Source organism: Ovis canadensis, chromosome 8, assembly GCF_042477335.2.
Source record: "Ovis canadensis isolate MfBH-ARS-UI-01 breed Bighorn chromosome 8, ARS-UI_OviCan_v2, whole genome shotgun sequence".
Taxonomy (NCBI): Eukaryota; Metazoa; Chordata; class Mammalia; order Artiodactyla; family Bovidae; genus Ovis; species Ovis canadensis.
The window spans coordinates 80,700,438-80,718,281 of record NC_091252.1 but is presented as its reverse complement, the minus strand read 5'-3'; the positions used below and the strand labels follow the sequence as shown (position 1 = coordinate 80,718,281).

General features: G+C 40.7%; 1 pseudogene; it reads left to right on the top strand.

Moving 5' to 3' along the window:
- The first annotated feature begins 14,692 nt into the window (after positions 1 to 14,692).
- LOC138444654 (transcription factor IIIA pseudogene) lies at positions 14,693 to 17,391 on the top strand (annotated as a pseudogene).
- Positions 17,392 to 17,844: the final 453 nt, after the last annotated feature.

Below are 17,844 nucleotides of genomic sequence, written 5' to 3'. Positions count from 1 at the left end.
TGTGCATAGGAAAGCAAATGTCAACTTACATCTGGTGGCCTAATAGAATCATTTGAACTATTCGAATAATTGTGAAAACTTCATTTTGAAAATTTTCAAAATTAGCTACAGTTGGGAAAATAATCTCCAACATAGTCAGAATTTAATTGGTTTTGCTTGATGATGGCTTAAATATGAGCAAAATGTACCCTTAAGATTTTTTTTCATATGGGAATTTTAAATATTTATACACACATGCCATCATAAAAGTAAATCATGGAAGTCCTCCCAGAGTACCTGATACTTAAGCTTTGTTATGAAGGTAAGATTTCTCCATATGGAGAACACTGTATTTATCAGATGAAACACTGTATTAATTAACAGTGTATGGAGGTAAGAAAAATCACCATGTATTATAAAACTATAGGAGACTGAGTATGACTGGAACAATGGTATATATATGAGAATGGGGTTAGGAATAAATGGGAATCAAGTCACAAAAGGTATTATATATTATCCCAACAAATTTGGATTGTATTCTGCACTTCAACACTGTAACCTCACAGACATTATTTCCAAGCTGGCACCATATATAAATCTTCAATCATCATTCTTTGAATTCTACTAGAGCTAACTGCAGAGAAGACAATGGCAAGCCACTCCAGTACTCTTGCCTAGAAAATCCCATGGACAGAGGAGCTTGGTAGGCTGCAGTCCATGGGGTCACTACTAGTCGGACACAACTGAGCAACTTCACTTTTACTTTTCACTTTCACACATTGGAGAAGAAAATGGCAACCCACTCCAGTGTTCTTGCCTGGAGAATCCCAGGGACGGTGGAGCCAGGTGGGCTGCCCTCTGTGGGGTCTCACAGAATTGGACATGACTGAAGCGACTTAGCAGCAGCAGCAGCAGCAAAGCTAACTGCTTCTGGGTCCAAGATAAAAATCTAATATCTAGATTTAGCAAAAAGAAGTAGGCATTTCACAGAAAAGTAGGCTATTTGGAAATTATATATTGCAGACTGTGAAATAATTTTATGTAGATATCTGCCCCTGGTTCCTGGCACAGAGTTCCTGAGACCATACAATTTCTTGTGATAAGAGTACTAGGAACATCTTTTGTTCTAACATACTTTCCCTGATTCTAGTTCCTGACATGCTTAAGTTCCTAGGAGCTCCCTGCTGCTACTGCTACTAAGTGGGGTGTCATTGGAGCTCCCTAGGTGATAGGAATGTCTTATATTCTAATGAGGCAACACTCAGCAGGCTGCTAGATGGAAACTGTTTACCAGAAGGACCAAGCCATGACTAGATGCTTGGAACTTTTCAATTCCATCAAAAGATTGAGTTAATAATCAATCATGCTTATGTGATGAAACCTTTAAAGACTCCCCAAAATTGGAGGTTTGGAGAGCTTCAGAGTTTGTGAACACATCTTCATGTGAGGAGGATGATGCCCCTTGATTCCAAGGGAATAGAGGCTCCTACACTCAAGATGTGTACAGACCTCACCTTCATGTATATCCTGGTGAAAGAAATAGACCTGGAGTCTAATATATCATCACTGAGCCCTGGCCATTGCCAGCCTTCCAACTTCCCAAGTCAGCTCCTGAAAAGCCATTATTTCCCCAGAAATGACCTCCTATTTCTTCACCCATAAAGTCTGAAATTCTTCATGTATTAATACACTTCTTTACAGAAAACATTTTCTTCCTGTGATTCTTTCAGGGTCTGCAATGTGCCTGGAAGATTAACTGCTTTCCCCGAGAATAAAGTTCAGTTCAGTTCAATTGCTCAGTCGTGTCCCACTTTTTGTGACCACATGGACTGCAGTATGCCAGGCTTCTCTGTCCATCACCAGTTCCAGAGTCTGGTCAAAGTGATGTCCATCGAGTCAGTGTGTGTGAAGTTGCTCAGTCGTGTCCGACTCTTTGTGACCCCTTGGACTGTAGCCTACCAGCTTCCTCCATCCTTGGGATTTTCCAGGCAAGAATACTGGAGCGGGTTGCCATTTCCTTCTCCAGGAGATCTTCCCAACCCAGGGATCGAACCCCCGTCTCCTGCATTTCAGGCAGACGCTTTAACGTCTGAGCCTCCAGGGAAGCTCATCAAGTCAGTGATGCCATCCAACTATCTCATCCTCTGTCGTCTCCTTCTCCTGCCTTCAATCTTTCCCAGCATCTGGGTCTTTTCCAATGAGTCAGTTCTTCGTGTCAGGTGACCAAAGTATTGGAGTTTCAACTACAGCATCAGTCCTTCCAATAAATATTCAGGACGGATTTCTTTTAGGATGGACTGGTTGAATCCCCTTCCACTCCAAGGAACTCTTAAGAGTCTTCTCCAACACCACAGTTCAAAAGCATCAATTCTTCCACACTCAGCTTTCTTTATAGTTCAACTCTCATATCCAGTATGACTACTGGATAAGCCATAGCTTTGACTAGATGGACCTTTGTTGGCAAAGTAATGCCTCTGCTTTTTAATATGTTGTCTAGGTTGGTCATAGCTTTTCTTCCAAGGAGCACACTTCTAATTTCATGGCTGCAGTCACCATCTGCAGTGATTTTGGAGCCCCCCAAAATAAAGTCTATCACTGTTTCCATTGTTTCTCCATCTATTTGCCTTGAAATGATGGGACCAGATGCCATGATCTTAGTTTTCTGAGTGTTGAGTATTAAGCCAACATTTTCACTCTCCTCTTCACTTTGAACAAGAGGCTCTTTAATTCTTCTTTAATTTCTCCCATAAGGGTGGTATCATCTGCATATGTGAGTTTATTGATATTTCTCCCAGCAATCTTGATTCCAGCCTGTGCTTCATCCAGCCTGACATTCCTCATGATGTACTCTGTATATAAGTTTAAAAAGCAGGGTGACAATATACAGCCTTGAAGTACTCCTTTCCTGATTAGGAACCAGTCTGTTGATGTGCAGTTCTAACTATTGCTTCTTGACCGGCACACAGATTTCTCAGGAGGCAGGTAAGGTGGTCTGGCATTTCCATCTCTTTCAGAATTTTCCACAGTTTATTGTGATTCACATAGTCAAAGGCTTTGGTATAGTCGATGAAGCAGAAGTAGATGTCTTCCTGGAACTCCCTTGTTTTTTTGATAATCCAACAGATGTCTGTAATTTGATCTCTGGTTCCTCTGCCTCTTCTAAAACCAGCTTGAACCTCTGGAAGTTCACGATTCATGTATTACTGATGCCTGGCTTGGAGAATTTTGAGCATTACTTTCTAGCGTGTGAGATGAGTGCAATTGTGCAGTAGTTTGAACATTCCTTGGCATTGCCTTTCTTTGGGATTGGCATGAAAACTGACCTTTTCCAGTCCTGTGGCCACTGCTGGGTTTTCCAAATTTCCTGGCTTATTGAGTGCCCACTTTCACAGCATCATCTTTTAGGATTTCAAATAGCTCAGCTGGAAAACCATCACCTCCACTGGCTTTTATTGTGGAGATGCTTCCTAAGGCCCCCTTGACTTTGCACTCTAGGATGTCTGGCTCTAGGTGGGTGATCACACTATCATGGTTATCTGGGTCATGAACATCTTTTTTGTATAGTTCTTCTGTGTATTCTTGCTATGTCTTCTTAATATCTTCTGCTTCTGTTAGGTCCATACCATTTCTTTCCTTTATTGTGCCCATATATGCATGAAATGTTCCCTTGGTATCTCTAATTTTCTTGAAGAGATCTCTAGTCTTTCCCATTCTATTGCTTTCCTCTATTTCTTTGCATTGATCGCTGAGGAAGGCTTTCTTATCTCTCCTTGCTATTCTTTGGAACTCTGCATTCAAATGGGTATATCTTTCCTTTTCTCCCTTGCCTTTCACTTCTCTTCTTTTCTCAGCTACTTGTAAGTCCTCCGCAGACAACCATTCTGCATTTTTGCATTTCTTTTTCTTGGGGATGATCTTGATCACTGCCTCCTATACAATGTCATGAACGTCTGTCCATAGTTCTTCAGGCACTGTCTTTCATATCTAATCCCTGGAATCTATTTGCCTCTTCCACTGTATAATCGTAAGGGATTTGACTTAGGTCATACCTGAATGGTCTCGTGGTTTTCCCTACTTTCTTCAATTTAAGTCTGAATTTGGCCATAAGGTTTTCATGATTTGAGCCACAGTCAGCTCCCAGTCTTGTTTTTGCTGACTGAAAAGGGCTTCTTCATCTTTGGCTGCAAAGAATATAATCAATTTGATTTCGGTATTGACCATAGAGTGATGTCCATGTGCAGAGTCTTCCCGTGTTGTTGGAAGAGATTGTTGTCAGAGATCCCAGGGTGGCTTGGGCAGGGCACACAGACCCTCATATGTGCATCTCTAAGCGACCCTAAGCGTCCTTTCTCCTAACCTGAGAAGAGGCTCCAGTAGTTGCATCACATGGCCTTAGTTTCCACTGTCACGTGAAATCTTCCAGGAACATTGTTCAAACCTGTGTCTCCTGCATTGGCAGATGGATTCTTAACCACTGGACCACCAGAGAAGTCCCTAAACTTCTCGTTGACCACAAAGCTCCTTCCACATGTTAACTCTGCATGGAGGTTGGTGTCCATCCACAACCCCGCACCGCTGGTCACTCATTCCCTCAAAGATGGCAGAATAAAAGGACGTTTGCTCATCTTCTCCTGCAAGAACTCCAAAATTACAACTCGCTGCTGAACAACCATGGACAGGAGAATGTTGGATTCTGGGAAAAAAAGAATTGGGGAAATGTGTGTGCTCAAGTCAGGGAGAATACAGATAGACAGATCTTTAAGGGGAAAAAGTCATGGAAAGGAAACATTTTTGAGAAATCTGGGAAAAGTTTGCTTAATTTCACAAGGTTGCTTATGACTGATATCCCATAATTATCTCATGAGCATAGACCCCTGCTGATGAAAAAAAAAGAGAAAAAAAAAAGAGCCAAGTACATTAAATCTGCCTTAGGCACATGGATTGTCCTTAGGCATTAAATGGCTCCTGGGCAAGAGGTTATTTTCATGACTACTATATTTCAACAATGGCATTCTTCCTCCTTGGATTTTGCCTTGGTTTTCAGATAATACTCTCAAGAATCTTAAATGAATACTAAAAAATACTAGGATAACATGATTATTAAATGTGTTGCTATAATTTTATTACTTTATTTCTTCTCATAGAGAACATAATATTTTTGATGATGAACAAAGTAATAGAAGAGAAAAACAATACAAAAAATGACTTCTTACAAATATAGTTGGTTCTCAAAAAATGTGTCTCAGGTGGGTATGAATATAGCTGCATACCTGCCAAGATTGTTCCATCAGATGTATTGTGTGGTGCAAATTAAGAAAGTGACATCTCTAATGAAATAAACAGTTGCAAAAATATTCCCTGATCTTAGAGTTTTCATTGGGAAATTTTGCTAGTAACACTTTCACTGAAGGAGGTTATATGACTTAACCAGGTCAAATTTGATAATATTTATAGCCTTAAAAGTTTAGAGTGATTGCTCTGTCATTGGCCTGGAGTTATTATTAGGGAATGATAGGGAACGCAGAGAAGACTTGATGTAATCATAAATTTTCAACGTCCCTCTCCTCTCTATTGGGGTATGGAATTGAGAACCATTTGCCTTGCATAATTTAATTAACCTGTCACTTTATTTTGGAGGCTTGCTAATTCATGATCCAAAAGGACTGATTGATGGAGCATTGCGAGGACAAAAGCTAGATGTTGAATAGAATTAACTAGCATAAGCATAGTGTAAGAGTAGAATTACTTTTGAATTAACATCAATTATAAAATGAGTTCAAAAGATTATTTACTGCTTAAGCTGGAAATTCTGTGGTTTATTCACCTGAATTTTTAAAATCTGACTAGAGTTCCCTGATATTCCTTACTGAAGAGTTAGAATAATAATTAAATGTAGTAACAACAATATTTTAATTGTGCCAATCATTTACCTGATATTACTTTAATTTCTATTTACATATATATTTTGTATTCTCACAAAAAGTTGCAAAATGAAAACTATTATTAATGATTATTGAACTAAGGTCAAGCAGTTTCTATTCCAATTTAGTTTACAAAAAAGATATTATGGTGCCAAAAGAAAAATGAAGAATGTATGAAAAATGAAAGAGCAGTCACATTTGCATTTGGGAGACTATTCTTCAAAACATTTTAAGTGCTAAGAATCATTTAGGAAAGGTCTTCCAACTATCAGTTTCCTAAATAATATCAAAGAGATAGTCTCTTTTAGACTGTTAGAAAGTTATCTTGGAAGCTACACAGACACATGTTCTTTAGAAGCTGGCAGCATTTATAAATGAAAGAAGGAGACTGATAAAAAGAGCAGACATGCTAGTTACAAGGTAAACAAAACTATAAACTTGGTCTTTGAACAACAGTCGTTTCCTTGTTTGGGGGGATAGGAGTATATGTATATGCCTGGCACTAGTGGATGTGACTGGTGATGAAAGTAAAGTCTGATGCTATGAGGAATAATATTGCACAGGAACCTGGAATGTTAGATCCATGAATCAGGGTAAATTGGAAGTGGTCAAACAGGAGATGGCAAGAGTGAACGTCGACATTCTAGGAATAAGTGAACTAAGGTGGACTGGAATGGGTGAGTTTAACTCAGATGACCATTATATCTACTACTGTGGGCAAGAATCCCTTAGAAGAAATGGAGTAGCCATCATGGTCAACACAAGAGTCCTGAAATGCAGTTGTGGGGTGCAAACTGAAAAAAAACTACAGAATGGTTTCTGTTCATTTCCAAGGCAAAAAAAAAAAAAAATCAGTATCACAGTGATCCAAGTCTACACCCCAACCAGTAATGCTGAAGAAGCTGAAGGTGAATGGTTCTATGAAGACCTAGAAAAGGAAAGGTATACCCATTTAAATGCAGAGTTCCAAAGAACAGCAAGGACAGATAAGAAAGTCTTCTTCAGTGAAAAATGAAAAGAAATAGAGGAAAATAATAGAATGAGAAGACCTTCTAGAAGGAGATATCCTTTTTCACTATAGGGGACTGCAGTGCAAAACTAGGAAGTCAAGAGATACCTGGAGTAACAGGCAAATTTGGCCTTGGAGTATAAAATGAAGCAGGGCAAAGCCTAATAGAGTTTTGCCAAGGGAATACTCTGATCATAGAAAACACTCTCTTCCAACAACACAAGAAAAGACTACATATGGAAATCACCAGATAGTCAATACTGAAATCAGGTTAATTATATTCTTTGCAGCCAAAGATGGAGAAGCTCTATACAATCAGCAAAAACAAGACGTGGAGCTGAATGTGGCTCAGATCATGATAAATCATGAACTCCTTATAGCCAAATTCAGACTTAAATTGAAGAAAGTAGGGAAAACCATGAGACCATTCAGGTATGACCTAAGTCAAATCCCTTACGATTATACAGTGGAAGAGGCAAATAGATTCAAGGGATTAGATCTGAAAGACAGAGTGCCTGAAGAACTATGGACAGATGTTCATGACATTGTATAGGAGGCAGTGATCAAGATCATCCCCAAGAAAAAGAAATGCAAAAATGCAGAATGGTTGTCTGCGGAGGACTTACAAATAGCTGAGAAAAGAAGAGAAGTGAAAGGCAAGGGAGAAAAGGAAAGATATACCCATTTGAATGCAGAGTTCCAAAGAATAGCAAGGAGAGATAAGAAAGCCTTCCTCAGCGATCAATGCAAAGAAATAGAGGAAAATAATAGAATGGGAAAGACTAGAGATCTCTTCAAGAAAATTAGAGATACCAAGGGAACATTTCATGCATATATGGACACAATAAAGGAAAGAAATGGTATGGACCTAACAGAAGCAGAAGATGTTAAAAAGATGTGGCAAGAATACACAGAAGAACTATAGAAAAAAGATATTCGTGACCCAGATAACCACAATGGTGTGACCAGCCACCTAGAGTCAGACATCCTAAAGTGCAAAGTGAAATGGGCCTTAGGAAGCATCTCCACAATAAAAGCCAGTGGAGGTGATGGAATTCCAGTTGATCTATTTGAAATCCTAAAAGATGATGCTGTGAAAGTGCTGCACTCAATAAGCCAGGAAATGTGGAAAACTCAGCAGTGGCCACAGGACTGGAAAAGGTCAGTTTTCATGCCAATCCCAAAGAAAGGCAATGCCAAAGAATGCTCAAACTACCACACAATTGCACTCATCTCACACGCTAGAACGTAATGCTCAAAATTCTCCAAGACAGGCTTCAACAGTATGTGAACCGTGAACTTCTAGATGTTCAAGCTGGTTTTAGAAAAGGCAAAGGAACCAGAGATCAAATTGCCAGATGGATCACACTACATATGCCAGATCATCAAAAAGGCAAGAGAGTTCCAGGAAAACATCTACTTTTGCTTTATTGACTATACCAAAGCCTTTGACTATGTGGATCACCACAAACGGTGGAAAATTCTTCAAGAGATGGGAAGACCACCTTACCTGACCCGTGAAAAATCTGTATGCAGCTCAAGAAGCAACAGTTAGAATAGGACACGGAACAATGGGCTGGTTCCAAATCGGGAAAGGAGTACATCAAGGCTGTATATTGTCACCGTGTTTACTTAACTTTTTGCAGAGTACATCATGTAAAATTTTGGGCTGGATGAAGCTCAGGCTGGAATCAAGATTGCTTGGAGAACATCAGTAACCTCAGATGCTCAGATGACACCACCCTTTTGGCAGAAAGTGGCAAAGAACTAAAAAGCCTTTTGATGAAAGTGAAAAAGGCTTAAAACTCAATATTAAAAAAACTAAGTTCATGGAATCTGGTCCCATCACTTCATGGCAAATAAAGGGGGAAACAATGGAAACAGTGAGAGACTTTATATTTGGGGGCTCTGAAATCACTGCAGATGGTAACTATAACCATGAAGTAAAAGACACTTGCTCCTTGGAAGGAAAGCTATGACCAACCAGGTCCTTTTGGACACAACTAAAATGAAAATTAGTCTTAAAGGAGGAAGAAAAGCACATTTCATAGTTTGCAAAAAAGGAATGTTTTCCTGAAGATTCTGCAATAATGAAAAAGGAGGATCAACCTAACTAAAGTCCTTAAGAAAATAGTATAAATATTAATACTATCTAAGACTTTCCCCAGTTGCATACTGTTACAATTTGAAAACTTTAATCCAAAATAAATTCAGTACCTGTGCCATGTTGAACCAACACTGCCATAGATCAGAGGAGTATTTTTGTCTTCAAAAAGTGACTTTGTATTAAGCCAGTAACAAAGGTAAAGGTAATTTATTCTTTCTCTCAAAAAATGTGAGATGTGCTCATTTTAGTAATAAGTAGGTATTACTTAAACCAAATTCCTTATTACCAAATTCAGACTGAAATTGAAGAAAACAGGGAAAACTGCTAGACCATTCAGGAATGACCTCAATCAAATCCCTTATGATTATACAGTGGAAGTGAGAAATAGATTTAAGGGCCTAGATCTGATAGATAGAGTGCCTGATGAACTATGGAATGAGGTTCGTGACATTGTACAGGAGACAGGGATCAAAACCATCCCCATGGAAAAGAAATGCAAAAAGGCAAAATGGCTGTCTGGGGAAGGCTTATAAATAGCTGTGAAAAGAAGAGAAGCGAAAAGCCAAGGAGAAAGGAAAGATATAAGCATCTGAATGCAGAGTTTCAAAGAATAGAAAGAAGAGATAAGAAAGCCTTCCTCAGCGATCAATGCAAAGAAATAGAGGCAAACAGCAGAATGGGAAAGACTAGAGATCTCTTCAAGAAAATTAGAGATACCAAGGGAACATTTCATGCAAAGATGGGCTCGATAAAGGACAGAAATAGTACGGACCTAACAGAAGCAGAAGATATTAAGAAGAGGTGGCAAGAATACACAGAAAAACTGTACAAAAAGGATCTTCATGACCCAGATAATCATGATGGTGTGATGACTCACCTAGAGCCAGACATCCAGGAATGTGAAGTCAAGTGGGCCTTATAAAGCATCACTACGAACAAAGCTAGTGGAGGTGATGGAATTCTAGTTGAGCTATTTCAAATTCTGAAAGATGATGCTGTGAAAGTGCTGAACTCAATATGCCAGTACATTTGGAAAACTCAGCAGTGACCACAGAACTGGAAAAGGTCAGTTTTCATTCCAATCCCAAAGAAAGGTAATGCCAAAGAATGCTCAAACTACCGCATAATTGCACTCATCTCACATGCTAGTAAAGTAATGCTCAAAATTCCCCAAGCCAGACTTCAGCAATACTTGAACCGTGAACTTCCAGATGTTCAAGCTGGTTTTAGAAAGGGCAGAGGAACCAGAGATCAAATTGCCAACATCTGCTGGATCATGGAAAAAGCAACAGAGTTCCAGAAAAACATCTATTTCTGCTTTATTGACTATGCCAAAGCCTTTGACTGTGTGGATCACAATAAACTCTGGAAAATTCTAAAAGAGATGGGAATACCAGAGCACCTGACCTGCCTCTTGAGAAATCTGTATGTAGGCCAGGAAGCAACAGTTAGAACTGGACATGGAACAACAGACTGGTTCCAAATAGGAAAAGGAGTTCGTCAAGGCTGTATATTGTCACCCTGCTTATTTGACTTATTTAACTCTGTTTTTGAACATGCTATCTAGGTTGGTCATAACTTTTCTTCCAAGGAGTAAGCGACTTTTAATTTCATAGCTGCAATCACCATCTGCAGTGATTTTGGAGCCCCAAAAAATAAAGTCTGACACTGTTTCCACTGTTTCCCCATCTATTTCCCATGAAGTGATGGGACCAGATGCTATATATCTTTAGGGATACATAAATATGTATTAAAAGTGCAAATTATGCATTTTCACTTTAGAGTTTTTAAAATTTTAAAAATTAATATTAAAAACTATTATGACAACTTCAGGGGTGATGGAGGTAGGAATGAGATCAAAGAGGTGTTTCATATTTTAAATAGGATACAGGATAAATATTAATATTAAAATAAAATAAAATAGAGACCTAGTTTGAAGATACCCTAGGCAGACAAAACCAGCAAGCAAAATTTAATTTATTTCATGAACATGAGAAAAAATTACTTCTTGTATATATGTCTGATAATCATAAGTGAAACTTTAGTCACCTTTTTAAATAAAATGAGATAATCACTTTTAACCAGTCCCCTGCCATCTGGAAATCCCCACTGTAATAACCAATCATTTTGAAAGTTAAACAGCTTTCTCACTTTCACTTTATAAGCCATCCCGGAACATGGTGCCTCTGAACTTCATACCAGTTTCAGATTTGAAGCATCCCTGTTCACAAAAGTCTATTTCTCACTCAATAAAAGATTCATATCAAGTAAAGCTCTCTGAATTTTCTTCTAATGTCAGTGTACAAATATTTTATGAGTGAGGAAATGTAAGGAAGAGTAAAGAAAATAAATTTGATAGTCAACAGATGAGATGTCCTCACAAGTTTGAAAGTTTTCTGGAGTGGAGACGCTGGATAAAGGGAGCTAGAAGTATAAGAGATGGAAGTTAGAAGTCGGTTGCCAATATTGAGTGCAGAGATGTAAGATATAGGGTGGTAACAAAATCTGTAATAGATCCACGAAGTGGATGGCTGTAATGTGGAGAAAAAGATCATTACTATTGAAGAGGTCACAAAGCTATAATACAAGAGCTAATGTGTAGGGAAATCCTCTCCCTGGAATTTGAAATTGATCAGACTGATAACAGAGTGATAATGAGGAAGAGGGCTATGGTCCAGTTTTAGAGTATTCATAGGTATAGTCTGTCAGTCTGTGCTGACAGCAAAAAGCAAGGGCAACAGGGTAGAGTCTGATTTTAAGATCTGTGTTTTTGGTTTAATTGTTTTTGTTTTGTCTTAATAAAAAAAGAACAGAAAAAAATTGAAAGTAAATGAAGAGCAAGGAGGGCATAAACACCTGCTGGTCTAGGCACATGGTGGAGGAATGGTGGGAATTTTACTTGGTGATACTCCAAAGAAAGCAATACTCCAAGGGTGTAACTAATTTCAATTCTATCTAGATCATGAAGACAATGTCCAGAAAAGGGACTGAGGCTTGTTAGAGGCAGTTGCTGTTGACTTTGTCCACCGAACGTGCAACAACTCACATGTGTGGGAAGGTGTGGGGAACTGGAATGGGATGGAAATCAGGTGGTTCAATCATATATTCAGCAGTATATATACCAGGATACTGAAGAATGGCCTGGGAAACTTGGGCTTCTAACAGCACTGTAAAGCATGATGGCGCTAGCCCTGGCCATGTCTATAGGAAGGGAAATAACTGATTTAAGTTAAACACCCTGGTAAGCAGAGAAAGAAGATAAGCTTTGTCAGCTTAGAGTTCAATTTTTTCTGCTTTCCTAAGCTCTTCTGTCATCATTTTTAAACACCCAGTTCTACTCAGATCAACCACTTCCTCCTCATACACTGATCCAACTATCACTGTGGTATCTTTGTTTCTCTTTGAAATTGAGATGGTCTTTTAGATCTTGGGTTTCCTTTTGAATCCCTGACAATACCTAGCAAAGTGCTGGATGCACAGTGCATGTTTAATAAATAGCTGATGGATTGGGCTATAAATTTCATTTGTCTAGGTTATAACCAGCACTCGGGCACTCAAGATATGGCTGTAAATTGGAAGGCTAAAGATCCCAGCTTTTATTACAAACTTTTTCATGTTTAAAATAAAATCTTGGGTTGCAAAGATTTAGCCATTACTCTTGCTTCCTTCTCACCTCTTCACAATCTAAGATTTATAAAAACAGAAGTAGTTGCTGTGGAGACAATTGCTGGGCCCTAGAGAAGCTATTTGAGAATAAAAGCAAAACAGCTATAATATTCAATAGCAAGACTTTACATTAATCTTTTTGCCTTTAATGATAAAACTGAAAATAAAATACAAGAAAAAAAATGTCAGATACTGTGAACTCACTCTCTTTGTTGCAGAGTTGATAATCTGAGCCATACCAGTAGGTGCTACCCCTTGTTAAGATACTGAAATCATTCCGCACTGGTTACAAAATAGCCATTACCCCTGGACCTGCCCTGAGACACTCCCAATGGCTCTAGCCTCCCAGTGCTTGCCCCTGTATCCTCCCCATTTCCTCCTAATCCAGCAACTGACAGTTAACATCCAGTTAAGCATAGGCTTAGTTAGCACTGCAACTGTAGCGGACACACCAGTTGTTCAACATGGTGAATTTATCAACTGTTAAAGACAGTGAATCATTTCTGACTATATTTGTCAGGTGTTACAAACAAGAGTCCTATATACATGATTTATGTGGTCTTCCTAGGATTTTACATTCTTCTAAAATTGTCAATTAACATTTAAGACTTTAGTGACATCAAGGGATAATCCAAATCTTTAGCTTCTTCCCCCAAAATTGGAAATCCTGGCAACACTGGGCTTTCATTTGAAGAAATTCACAGAGCAGAGTATGAGTGCCCCCTTTAAATGCTGCATATACTCTCTACTCACCAGGCTTCATCACATTTCATTGTTCACCCAGTGGACTGTACTTTTTCATGTAACTATCTTCCCCTGTGTGTGTTTAAGTGTCTGTGCCCTGCTCCACAATAATCCCAAATCAGATTGCCTGGGGCTGGGTTTGGTTCTAGACTTTATGGGTCATTTGGTGCAACACCAGCTCAGTGTAGGTACACTCCTGCTTTGCCTCCCCCCCTCTTCCAGGTCCCTTTTGCATCTACCAATTGTAACAGCAACTCACCCCCCATTCTCTTCTAATTCAGGATGGCATAGCCAGACTTTGCAGACAAGAAAACCTTGTCTATGGCACCTACATTCCTAAATAGTTGGAGAAAAGATCTAGAATTGAGGAGAAGTGTACACTTTAGTCTAGATGTTTACCACCAATAAAAGATAGGAATGAAATTTTGTGATCTCTGCTATATATCTATTTTCTCAGTAAGTGAAAAATTAATATCTATGGGAAAAGCTTCTGCCAACAATTATGCTGCTATTTTGGGGGAGAAAGAGCTCTATTAGGTACAGGTCCAGGGCTTCCACCCGCTCACTTACAATTTCCTTCCTTAACTGTGACTGCTATCTACCAGTATGTGAATTACCAGCTGCAGCTAATGATAAACCATAGGGAATGTTTGAACACTACATTTAATCAGAAGCCTTGCCTCAGTTTTCTATTCTGCATAACATACCACTCAAAACTTGGTGGCTTAAAATAAGTTGTTGATTTGTTCATGATTCTGGCGCTCAGCAATGTGCGCCGGTCTGGCCGGGGTCATTCATGCCCTTGTAGTCACCTGGCAGCTCAACTCTGATCTGAGATGGTTCTTCACATATGTCTGACAGGGGAGCATCTGGGTTCTCTCCCACATGGTGGACGCAGCTTTTCGACATAGTGGACTCAGAGCAGCATCCCAAAAGGGGTTGAACAGAAGCTTCAGAGTTCTCATAACATCACTTCCACTACATTCTACTAGTCAAAGCAAGTCATGAAACCAGTCCAGGCTCTAACCACCAGGAAATAGTCTCCAGTTTCTCACAGAAAAAGCTGCAAATCATAGGATGTGGATTCAGGAATGAGAGGAGTATCAATATTACTGCCTTCTGTGCAAACAACCTGCCATATTCCTGTAGCTAGAAGGGACAAAGTCTTGGGTTCCACTGTAACAGAAGAGAGGAATTATGATTTAAAAAAAAAAAAACAACTTTCAAATATACTGGGATCATATACATTGGAAAGTCCCTAGTGAGATGGAGAATGGAAAGATGACAAAGCTTCTGAAGTTGAGTCCTGATTTGGAATTTATCAAAGAAACTATAAAGGTGGGTGGAAAAGAGAGGTGGGAATAAAGAGCAGATAGTGAGGGCAGGAGGATTTGACAGGAAGAATCCCAATGGGAGAACCTGTTTCTTGAAACAAATGTCAACCAGCTGCCACAGTGGAACCCAACCTCATTCCTCCTGTCTCTTTTTCAAAACCTGGGCTGTCTTTTCTGATCAACCCACCCTCCTTCCTCTCATTCTCAAGTGTAGGATCTCTGCATCTCAGACCTGATTACTATGGTATTACCCAGCCAACTCCTCCAGATTTTCCTCTTTTGCTATGTCTTGGGTGTCACACCTGCTTGGCTTTTTTTTTTTTTTTTAATTTCTTTCTGAATAAGTAAAGTATGTTCATATTACAAAATTCAAAAAGTACAAAAGTTACACAGACAAAAACCAGAGACAGAGAAGCAACTTCTTCCTAAAACATGGCAGAACCTGGATTTGAATGCAGGCTGACGTGGCACCCATGCCTTCGACCATGGATGGCACTGCTGAGTTATAAAATCAGGACTTCTCATCAGTTCTGCTCACAGAGAAGTTAGAAATTACATTTTCCTCCATCAAAACTAATAAATCGACCTTGATTAGTGAGAGAGAGTGCATACTTGCAGTCTTCTTGGCTGAACCAATAAAGAATAAGAAGACTCACAAGTAGTCAGCATTGTAACTGTCACAGAAATATGAAGACACCAAACACTACTTGTTGTAAGAAAATATGATATATTAACTCTGGCAACACTTGTACACCATGTCATGCCAATAAGGACAAGGGAATTGAAAACAGAAATTGAAAGCTGGATGTGACCTGCTTCTATCAGCATCTCTGGAGTCAGTATGAGATGGACGAGGAGAGGAGGCCTTTGGTCGGTGGGTGATTAGCTCCAGAGAGAAAGGAAGGTCCTCTAGCTTCTCTCCCCATGTCTAATTAACCTTCTTATTTGAAAACCACCTTGGAGGAGAGACCTCTGCCCTTTTTCTTCACCATCTCACTTAGGAAAGAGACATAGGAAGAGTCCGCCCCTCTGGGATCACGCCCCCGGAAGTGCAGCGGGCCCAGGCGTAGGGTCTGCGGAAGCGGTCGATAGTCACTGGTTTCGCCGCACGTGACTTAGCACGTGGCTGAATTCTTGGCCCCCAGGAACCTGGAACCTCTGGCCTCTGTCACTGAAGCTGTGTCGTCCCTGACTATCACAGACCCATTCGTTGCAGTCAGCGAGAAGGCCTGCCTGCCGCCCCGCCACCCCCGGGAGCCCCTCGAGGTTCATCTGGCCCTTCCCCATCTGCAGCGCCAATTATAACAAGGCTTGGAAGCTAGACGCGCCTCTATGCAAGTGGGGAGGGGGTGGGGCAGAGACCCTATGTTTGTGACTATAAGGAAAGCTGGGCGCTGAAGAATTGATGCTTTTGAACTGTGGTGTTGGAGAAGACGCTTGAGAGTCCCTTGGACTGAAAGGAGATCCAACCAGTCCATCCTAAAGGAGATCAGTCTTGGGTGGTCACTGGAAGGATTGATGTTGAAGCTGAAACTCCAATACTTTGGTCATCTGATGCTGGCCGAAGAGCTGACTTATTTGAAAAGACCCTGATGCTGGGAAAGATTGAGGGCAGGAGGAGAAGGGGACAACAGAGGATGAGATGGTTGAATGGCATCACTGACTCAGTGGACATGAGTTTGGGTGAACTCCAGGAGTTGTTGATGACCGGGAGTTATGGCGTGCTGTGTTCATGGGTTCACAAAGAGTTGGACATGACTGAGCAACTTAACTGAATTGAACTGATGAAGGGTATGGCAAGGCCTTGGTCAGGGACTACAATCTCAGCCGCCACGCCCTGGTTCACACCCGTAAAAAGTCCTTTGTACAGCTAGCAGCTGTGATCAGAAATTCAACACAAAATAAAACTTTAAGAAACATTTTGAATGCAAACATGTAAAACCAGCAAAACAATATGCGTGTAGTTTCAAAGGTTGTGAGAAGACCCATCAGCAACTGAAAATCCACCATTGCCAGCACACCAACGAGCCGCTGTTCAAGTGTGCCCACGAGGGATGTGGAAAACACTTTTCCTCCCCCAGCAGTCTGAAGCAGCAAAGGAATGCCCACAAGGGCTATATCTGTCGAAAATAATGTTCTTTTGTGGCAAAAACATGGACAGAGCTTCTAAAACATGTGAGAGAGTCCCATAAAGAGGACATAGTCTGTGGCGTGTGCCAGAAAAACATTTAAGTGCAAGGACATCCTAAAGCAGCATATGAGGATGCACGCCTCCGAGCAGAACTTGTGCCGGTGTCCACAGGAAGGCTGCGGCCACACCTACACCACTGTGTTCACCCTCCAGAGCCATATTCTCTCCTTCCACGAGGAACGGTGCCCTTTCGTGTGCGAGCATGCTGGTTGTGGCAAGACCTTTGCCATGAAGCAGAGCCTCAGCAGTCATGCTGGTGTGTGTGACCCTGACAGGAAGGAAACCAAAGTGACGCCGTCTGGTGAGAAGTGGAGCCTGGCCTCTACACTCAGTGTGTACCTCCCTCCGAAGAGGACACAGGGCCTGGCTGTGCCATGCCCAGAAACGGGGAGCTGCCGAGCTGCATGGAAGGCCACACGCTTTCCGCGTCACCATGCTGACCGCAGCTGCACACCCGACTGTGCTGTGTGGAGGTCCACAGACCAGCCAGCTCAGTTCTCTCTCCCAGAAGCACGTGTTTGTTTAAGTCACTGGGGCAGGACACCTGATGCTCCATCTTTCTCGTCTTTCCCATTTCAGAGCGTCTCCTCCCGGGGTGCCTGGAGATGCTCTCCCTCCTTTTTGCTCTAGGGAAGAAGAACACACATCACAACCTTGCCCCCTCTGATGGGCTGTGGCCTGGATGAGAAGGTTGCAATTCCAGACATGGTCTGGATGAATCTTTACATGCCTCCTCCTAGAAGAGGAAACAAAAGGATAGTATAAAACCAACACCTCTTGTTCTTTCTGGTGTTAATGCTTATCTAATACCCATAAAAGCCAGCATTCTTGAATTGCTATATAAGGGATTTGCTAAGTCAAATCATATAGACCTGGTTAAGCTGATGGAAACC